This window comes from Triturus cristatus, chromosome 10 (assembly GCF_964204655.1).
Source record: "Triturus cristatus chromosome 10, aTriCri1.1, whole genome shotgun sequence".
NCBI classification, from domain to species: domain Eukaryota; kingdom Metazoa; phylum Chordata; class Amphibia; order Caudata; family Salamandridae; genus Triturus; species Triturus cristatus.
In genome coordinates this window covers 692,301,767-692,309,415 of record NC_140593.1, presented here as the reverse complement: position 1 = coordinate 692,309,415, position 7,649 = coordinate 692,301,767, and positions in this window count along the sequence as shown.

Here is a 7,649-nt window from a genome sequence, read left to right as displayed (position 1 = left end):
TTTTTGCCACTAAAGCCTCTTTATCCACAATGATTGAATTAATGTTAATCTTTTTATTTAAAAACTGTTCAAAACTGAGCTTTGTCATTTCTGGAAATCCACACTGCAGATCAAAACTCTGGAAAGATTGTGAAATATGGGATCTTCAAGAGTCTGTGTAAACAGAACAAATAATTTCAGACCAGCAATTATTTGCTAAAGAGTCAGGATCAGATAAAAAAAGGAATACATACATTTAAAAAATGACCCTTACACCATTATGGACTGTCTTTGGAGACCAAACTCCAAACAAGTTTCGGCTTGGGGATTTTAAAAACTGATTTACAAGCCTTAATTACTCGTAGATCTAATAGTTTACCATCTTGTCCCCTGGTGATAGGCGAGCCACATGAAATTGTTGGTTGTAACTTGGCTCCCAAAACTTTAAGATGTTTATATGATTGAAATCTCAATGATTTACGTAGAGATTTAAAAGCTAAAATTAATGATGTTTTTGCCCTTAGATCATTAAAATGGCTTTTAAACGAGACTTTATCAAATAGAATGCCCAGGTATTTTTATGTCTTCACCACTTCAATTTGACCACCTCTAGCTCTCCATGATCTAGTCTTAAACTTCACTGGGCCAATTTCCATGATATTAGTTTTTTTAACATTCAACTTCAGACCGTTAGCTAAAACATAATCATCAAATACAGTAATTTATCTTTGTAAACCTATTGGATTTTGACTCAACAACATTGTATCGTCAGCATATTGTAGAAAACTATCATGCACATCAGCAAGTTTTGGAGGGTAGGCATTGACAGACTCAAGGTGCTGTTGCAGGTCTGTCATAAAATGATTAAGAAGGCAAGAGGCATGTACATAGCCTTGTTTAAGGCCATTACAAGTTTAAAATTTTTGAGACAAAGTAAAACCATCACCTAACTTAACCTGAACCCAACTATTTGTATACAAAAGTATTATAGCATCCAGAAACTACTGGGGATCACCCCATCCTGCAAGTGTTTGCGATAATAATATTCGTGGCACTGAATCAAAAGCAGATATTAAATCTATAAAACAAATGCATAGATTTTTTATTTTTAAACAGCCTGCTCAGCTAGTAAAGTAATGGTCGGCAAACTAGTAATTGTAGATTGGACCTTATGAAATCATGTTTGGTTCATTGGGATTATTTCCTGCAATGCTGCCCAGTATTCCAGATCAATTAATAATAGTGAAGCAAAAACCTTAGCTTCTGCATCAATAATCTAATATCAAGGTAATTAAAGTACTTGACTTCCACAAGTACTGCAGTCCCCAGTGTCAAATTTCTGCAGAATCCTCTGTGCAGCCATAGGTTCAGGAATTTGTTTTTCTTAACATTATTCTCAAGCCCCCTTTGATTGCAGGAATCTTGAAATTTGCTTAGATGATTTTGGATCCTAACAGGATTTCTTGTAATAAGAAGCATTTATTCAATGAATAGCAAGCAGGCGATGAAAACGCCACCAAGTTTGGGAACGTCAATATTGCTATCATGGAGGTAGTTGAACTCATCATTAATATAAAGGGAGAACAAAGGTGGAGCAAGGACACAACCTTGTCACACCCTTGTTTAAAATTAATCCTCTGGTTGGGCACAGTTCTTCTTGTGTAGCCACAAGATCTCTGCAAAGGAGGGTGGGACCCCCATCAACCTGAGAGAGTCCCAGAGGCAAGCTCTGGAGACAAGATCAAAGGCAGCTGTCAGGTCAATGAAGGCCACATAAAGATGGTCCTTCAGAATCCTGCTGTTCTTCCAGAGTATCAACAAAATATTGAATATTTGGTACACTGTACCCACCTTAGATCAGAACCCGGCCTGGAACAGGGAAAGGGCATAAAAGTCGGTGGCCCACTTCTGGAGTTTAGCCAAAATCTGGTGCTAAAACACCTTCTTTAAGATGTCAATAAGGCTAATAGGCCTATAATTACTTGGATTGGATCTGTTGCCCTTTTTGAAAATTAGAAAAATTACTGCCCCTCTCCATGAATCCGGGAGGGAAGCAGCCATGGTCCATGCAGGTGAGAGCGTTGGGGCAGTGGGGCCGGGTCGCCGGGCTCTTACCTGCACAGGCCGCGGATGGAGGAGAATACCTCACATGATGTAATTAGACAGGATGTTATTATACTGGGCCCAGATCTTGATCTCGGAGTGGTACAAGTCACCAGGTATGAGATGTAATCCAGGTGCTTTTCCAGGTATCAAAGTCAGTATCGGTTGCTTGGTGTCATCTAAAGACAAGATGATAGGACCAACCTCCACAGAGCCTACATTATCCTGTGAATGTAAAGCAGTGCTGGCAGGCAGCTGAGCCAAGAAAGATGTAGAATAGAGATTGCTATATAGTTGGACCCACATCTTTGGTTGAATGCAATGAACTGATGGGTTTGGGCTTCCAAACCACAATGGGCACTTATATGCAAAAAGGAGGAAGTATCCTTCCTTTTGGAAGTTTCCAGCAAGTCCAGCTAGTTTTACTCAGCCCAAGTCTTTTTCCTTGCCTTTAAGACCTTTTTGTACAAACTCCTTGCCTCATGAATCTGCACAGGAAATAAAGCTTTAATGGCAGTTAACAAACCTGTTTTGGCCTGTCTATAGCCTTTAGAAAACCAGAGTCTGTACCAGTAGTCATACAACCCCAATCCAGAGGAGAGAGTACGTAGCATGTCTAAATAAAGGGAAGAGTATACCACAATTACAACACACAAACGCAAACATTCAATTGAGTTTAATTCGAAATTCTATTGAAATTAAATACAGATACATACATTATTATTAATATAAAGAGGTTGCTCCATTGTGTGAAATACAAGTGCTTGAAAGAATTGATCAATCATAAGTGAAAAGAAATCAGAAAGAACACAGTCTAAACTTGGAAAATTGAAACCACAAACGAGTAGCATCTTAGCCTGTCAGATATCCTTTATTTTTTAATTAAATCTAATTCCATACATAATGTAAAGGTACAGTGTTTAAATCAGTACTGTCCCTCCATGGATAGTTTAGTCAGTGCAGTCCTGTGTAATGGCTCTAAGGCCCAGGTCACCTGGAAGAGGCAGAGATGGAAGGAGTCGATAACGTCAGCCCCCATAGTTGGACAACCAGCTTGCTATGTAACCAGCCACATTCCAGGAGAGAATCAGCTGTTGTCCTATAGGTTTCAGTTGCTCTGGTATGGTGCCCACGGGACCCTCCCTATCCCCTAGAACAGCATCTGCTATTGCTGCCACCGGAGGTGACAAATCATCAGGAGCGGCTAGAGTGGACATCTGTGTGGGGGTGCTAAGGGCAACTATAGAATGCAGTCAATCCACTCCACTCAACTGTCACTTTCTCCCTAAAACACTTTCCCTCAATCTGAATTGGCCATCTCTACCTCTCGTGCTGCAAAAAGCAAGCTGGATCACCGTGTCTGTGGTACAGACATCATGAGCTTTAATTGCCAGCAAGACATCCAGGATATCCCTAGGGGTCACTGCCACTTCAATGGAATCTCATGGCTCGAGCTCTGGAGAATATCTACAGACATGCAAGATATCTTGAGTGATAAGTGACTGGCACTGGAAATTGCCCTTTAGTCAGTGTAGACCTTTGTTATGTAGAGACTCCCTGAGCTCAAAGCGGTCTCTCCCCAGTCTTGGCACATTGATTAGCTTAAATTTATAAGGACCCATGATGTGTCTAGTCTGCATTTGTCTCTTGCTGCAAGTAGTACCCATTGGTGTCCCTAACCAATAACCCAGTCTGTATTCCACCTCTATATGCCATAACTGGACGTCTAGGGGTAATAGTTCTGCTAGGGCCTACTGATATAAAATAGTCAGGAGGGCTATGGATATGTCTGCAAGCCTGCTCAGTTGCCAGTTCAGGTTGACTTCCCTAAGGCATGATGGTTTGGAGTAAATAGCCTGGGCAGGCTGATGCTATCCTTCCAATAATCAAGGATCCCCAGCTCTATGCTCCTAAATAGCTTCAGAAGCAGGATGGACAAGGGAAAGGGAGTGGTTGAACAAGCTACATTTCCCTGCAATGTTGGGACGTGGGTTAACATTTGGGTAGTAGTACAGACTTTGTATTTCAGGGATTTGATCACCTCTTTTAAGCCAGCAACTTCATTGTGCAGCCCTAGTACAATTTTATGCAAATTGGTTGTTGCATCATGAGATCAGGTGGTAATGCTAGCCTCCCCTACCCCCCCCCCACAAAAAAACTGCTGTTAACCCTCCAATAGCACTTTTCATCTAGCAGTGAACCTGTTGGAACAGACCACTACTAGTTTAAGTGGGGAAGGATGAGACACCGGGGGAGACATGTCATCCATAGTAGTGTTGACTGCAGCAACTAGGTTTGCAGGGAATTTGCTCCTGCCCGTCTGTACTCTATAGGGCTTCTTCCCAAAAATATTAGATAGGGTAGCTTTGACACTCGCCCTTGATCCCCGAGACAAAGTGGATGCTGGAGGGTTCAGTAGTATCCTCAATCAGGTCATTAATTTGATTAAGGGTACTGGAATCTTACACCTTCCTAGCACACTTGTTGGGGTCATTAGCAGAGGGGACAACATCAGTGGCTTTCTCCTTACCCATGACTGGGGGTTAACACAGGGAAAAGTATAGTAACAATCTTGTTCACACCCAAAAGGGATCACAAGGCGCTGTAACAAACATAAAACCAAATTAGCCTCTAGACCTATAAAGCAGAGTGCAGCCCGCACAATAGTATGAATGCGCCCCAACAGAAGGAACATGAGGCAGTAACAAATAGCGAACAACCATTGGGTTTTATAAATACCCACACAGCATAGTATCAAACGTCATGGGTTACGAGCAGACAACAATCAACCAAAATTCAAAAGAGAGAGGTTTCAGGTAATTACAAGAAATACAAATATGTCATTCAGTGCTAAATGTTAGCACAAAATGAGTCCTCACATCAATTTGTGCTCAAGGATGCATTTCGTGCTAAAATATTAGTTGTAAGACCAATTGTTATGAACAACAGCCACAAATTTTCTGGCTGTTCGAGTGTTTATATGTATCAAAAGGAGTTATGTCCTGGTGGTTCTGCAAGGCCACAACACCATTGTTGATGCACCGTTGCCAATAAGACACAGTGTAACAGAAAATGCTTTGGTGGCAGACCATATATAATTGTAGGTCGTATAACATCTTGGGTGTGCCTGTCCCACACAGACTATCTACTTTCATGAGCCTAGCCACAGTCCAGCCTCCCAGTGTGGCCCACTTGCCACTGTGTGGCCGGAGTGCCAATGAAGTCGGGGGATATCCCTGGCATAGGGTACTCTTATGTGAATTCTTTGGAGATCTCTGGCCCAAACATAAAGAAGGATCTGCAGCGCTATGCAATTATATTGAAAGAAAGTAATTTGGAAGGGGTTAAACAGTAGATAAGTCAAGTGTTTCTTCAGAGTCGCATCCTGACCCACCTCATGCACTTCCCCCAGCATCCTGCTCTCCACCTGACTGTACATTGCTCAAAATAGGGTGCAGCTAATGCACCCTCGTCTATTGGCAGCAGCTTGGTCAGAGTCAGCCTATGGTGCCGACTGTCCCAGATCAGAGTCACTAACTTGTTGTCTATTCTGTTAAAAATCTCTTGGGGAATTTGTTTGGGCAGCGATGAAAAAAAGTTAAGCACCACCATTTTTGACAGTCCTACTTTCCCATGGCCGCAATGGGAAATGTATTCGAGAATCAGATTGTGTACCTCAACCAGGTTAAAGCAGCTAATACATTCTTCTTGAGCAAATGGCACTCTAATTGATTAATAAAGACTCCTAGTAACGCAGAGTGGTCAGTTCCCATCTGAGACTGATTCCCAGTCCTACATCATCTCTGTTGCCCCCAGGGCTGTGCAGTTCATATCCACACAATTCCCACAGTCGACTCGCAAGCTTGAAAATCAGTTAAAAGCATCTAGAGCATGAACAGATTCTAAATCATCCATCTTAGCTCCTCAAAGGTACAGCAGCATGTCTTGTGCATTTAAGGATAAAGCCAACGGCTTGCCGGATATGTAGAGGCATTGAAAAAAAAAAACCCTTGAAGATCATCAGAGCAAGCGGTTCAACAGCAATGGTCAAGAGTACTAAGAACAATCCTGCCTAGTTCCCCTACCAATAGCACTTGGATCGGAGATGAGAGGGCCTGTCCTCATTGGTCAATGGGCTCTGTATATAACAAACGGGTCCAATTCACAAATCCACCACCCAAACCTATAGCCTTCATTTTAGCATATAAAAAGTCCCACCAAAGGTAATCAAAGTATTTTTCAATGTCAATGGAGAGAACCGAGGCCTTTGGTAAATCTTGGGGGTAGGGTTCATCAACTACTTTTTTAAGCCGCCTGATATTTGGCATTGTACTACGTCTTGGGAATAAATCCAATGTGATCCAGGTAGACAAGTTTACCAATCCAAGGAAACAAATTAGTCGGAAAGATCTATTTTAATATTTTGTAATCCATGTTAAGCATGGACAGGGGCCTGTAAGAAGACACCCACACCCGATTTACATCCCTGTGTTTTTTGGGAGGGGGACTATGAACTCCTCGCTTAACGTGGGGGAAAAAACAACCTGATGCTTGCACCTATTACAAATTGCATTGAGTTTGTATGCAATTACATCCACGTGCAATGCCTAGAATTCAACAGGAAGGCCAGCAGACCCAGGTAGTCTCCTCCCAATCCATGCTCTTTAAAGCTGCACATACCTCTTGTAATGTATTTTGAAACCCATGGAGTTCGTGTCTTCTGAGGCAAGCCGTGGGGGTTGGGCAGAAACAACATATGTTAGTAGTCTACTCTCATAAATATCTTTCTGTGCTGCATGAAGCTTTTTATACTACTCTTTAAAGGACCAGTTAATTTCCATTTGGGACAACACTAAACTACCGTCATCTCTTCGGATTCTACAGATTGGGATGTGCCTATTTTCTTAAACAATCAACCAGACAAGTAACCTTCCTTTATTGACTCACTCATCACGAGCCTGTGCTAGATAAGCTTTAAAATCATAGTCCTGTAAGATTTCCACCACTGCCAGGAGCTTATCTCTTTATACACGCAATCGGTCCCTTTCCTAGGGCCTCAAGGAGACCTCCCTCTCCCCAGCAATCAGGTTTTTCCCAGCTTTTGTTCATCTGCATTACGGTGTGCACGAACCCCACCCTTGTCGAATCTGCTGTGCCCAAGGACCCCTGCCTTAAAGGCTTCCCATTCTACTAGTACAGATATAGCCATACCAGCATTCTCATTGAAGATCCAAATACACATAATTAAATATGTATGTATTGATGAGCTGATTAAACCTCGCATTAATCAATACTTTCCAAATATATTTACATTCCATTTCTAATCCATTCTCTCTGCTCTCAATGGTAAAAACCAGAAACTATTCAAAGCAGGAATGTTCACTTTTAAATCTAAACAAATGTTGGAGTATAACATAGGCATACCACTCCCCCCCATCAAAGTACGAGGGGGCAGATATTGTGTTAAATAAGAGGACAAACTCAAGGTGTCCCTGTCAGTCTTCACCCGACTCCTGTATTGAAGTAATTGACTGTAATACAAACAAGCATTGGCATAGCCAATAGGT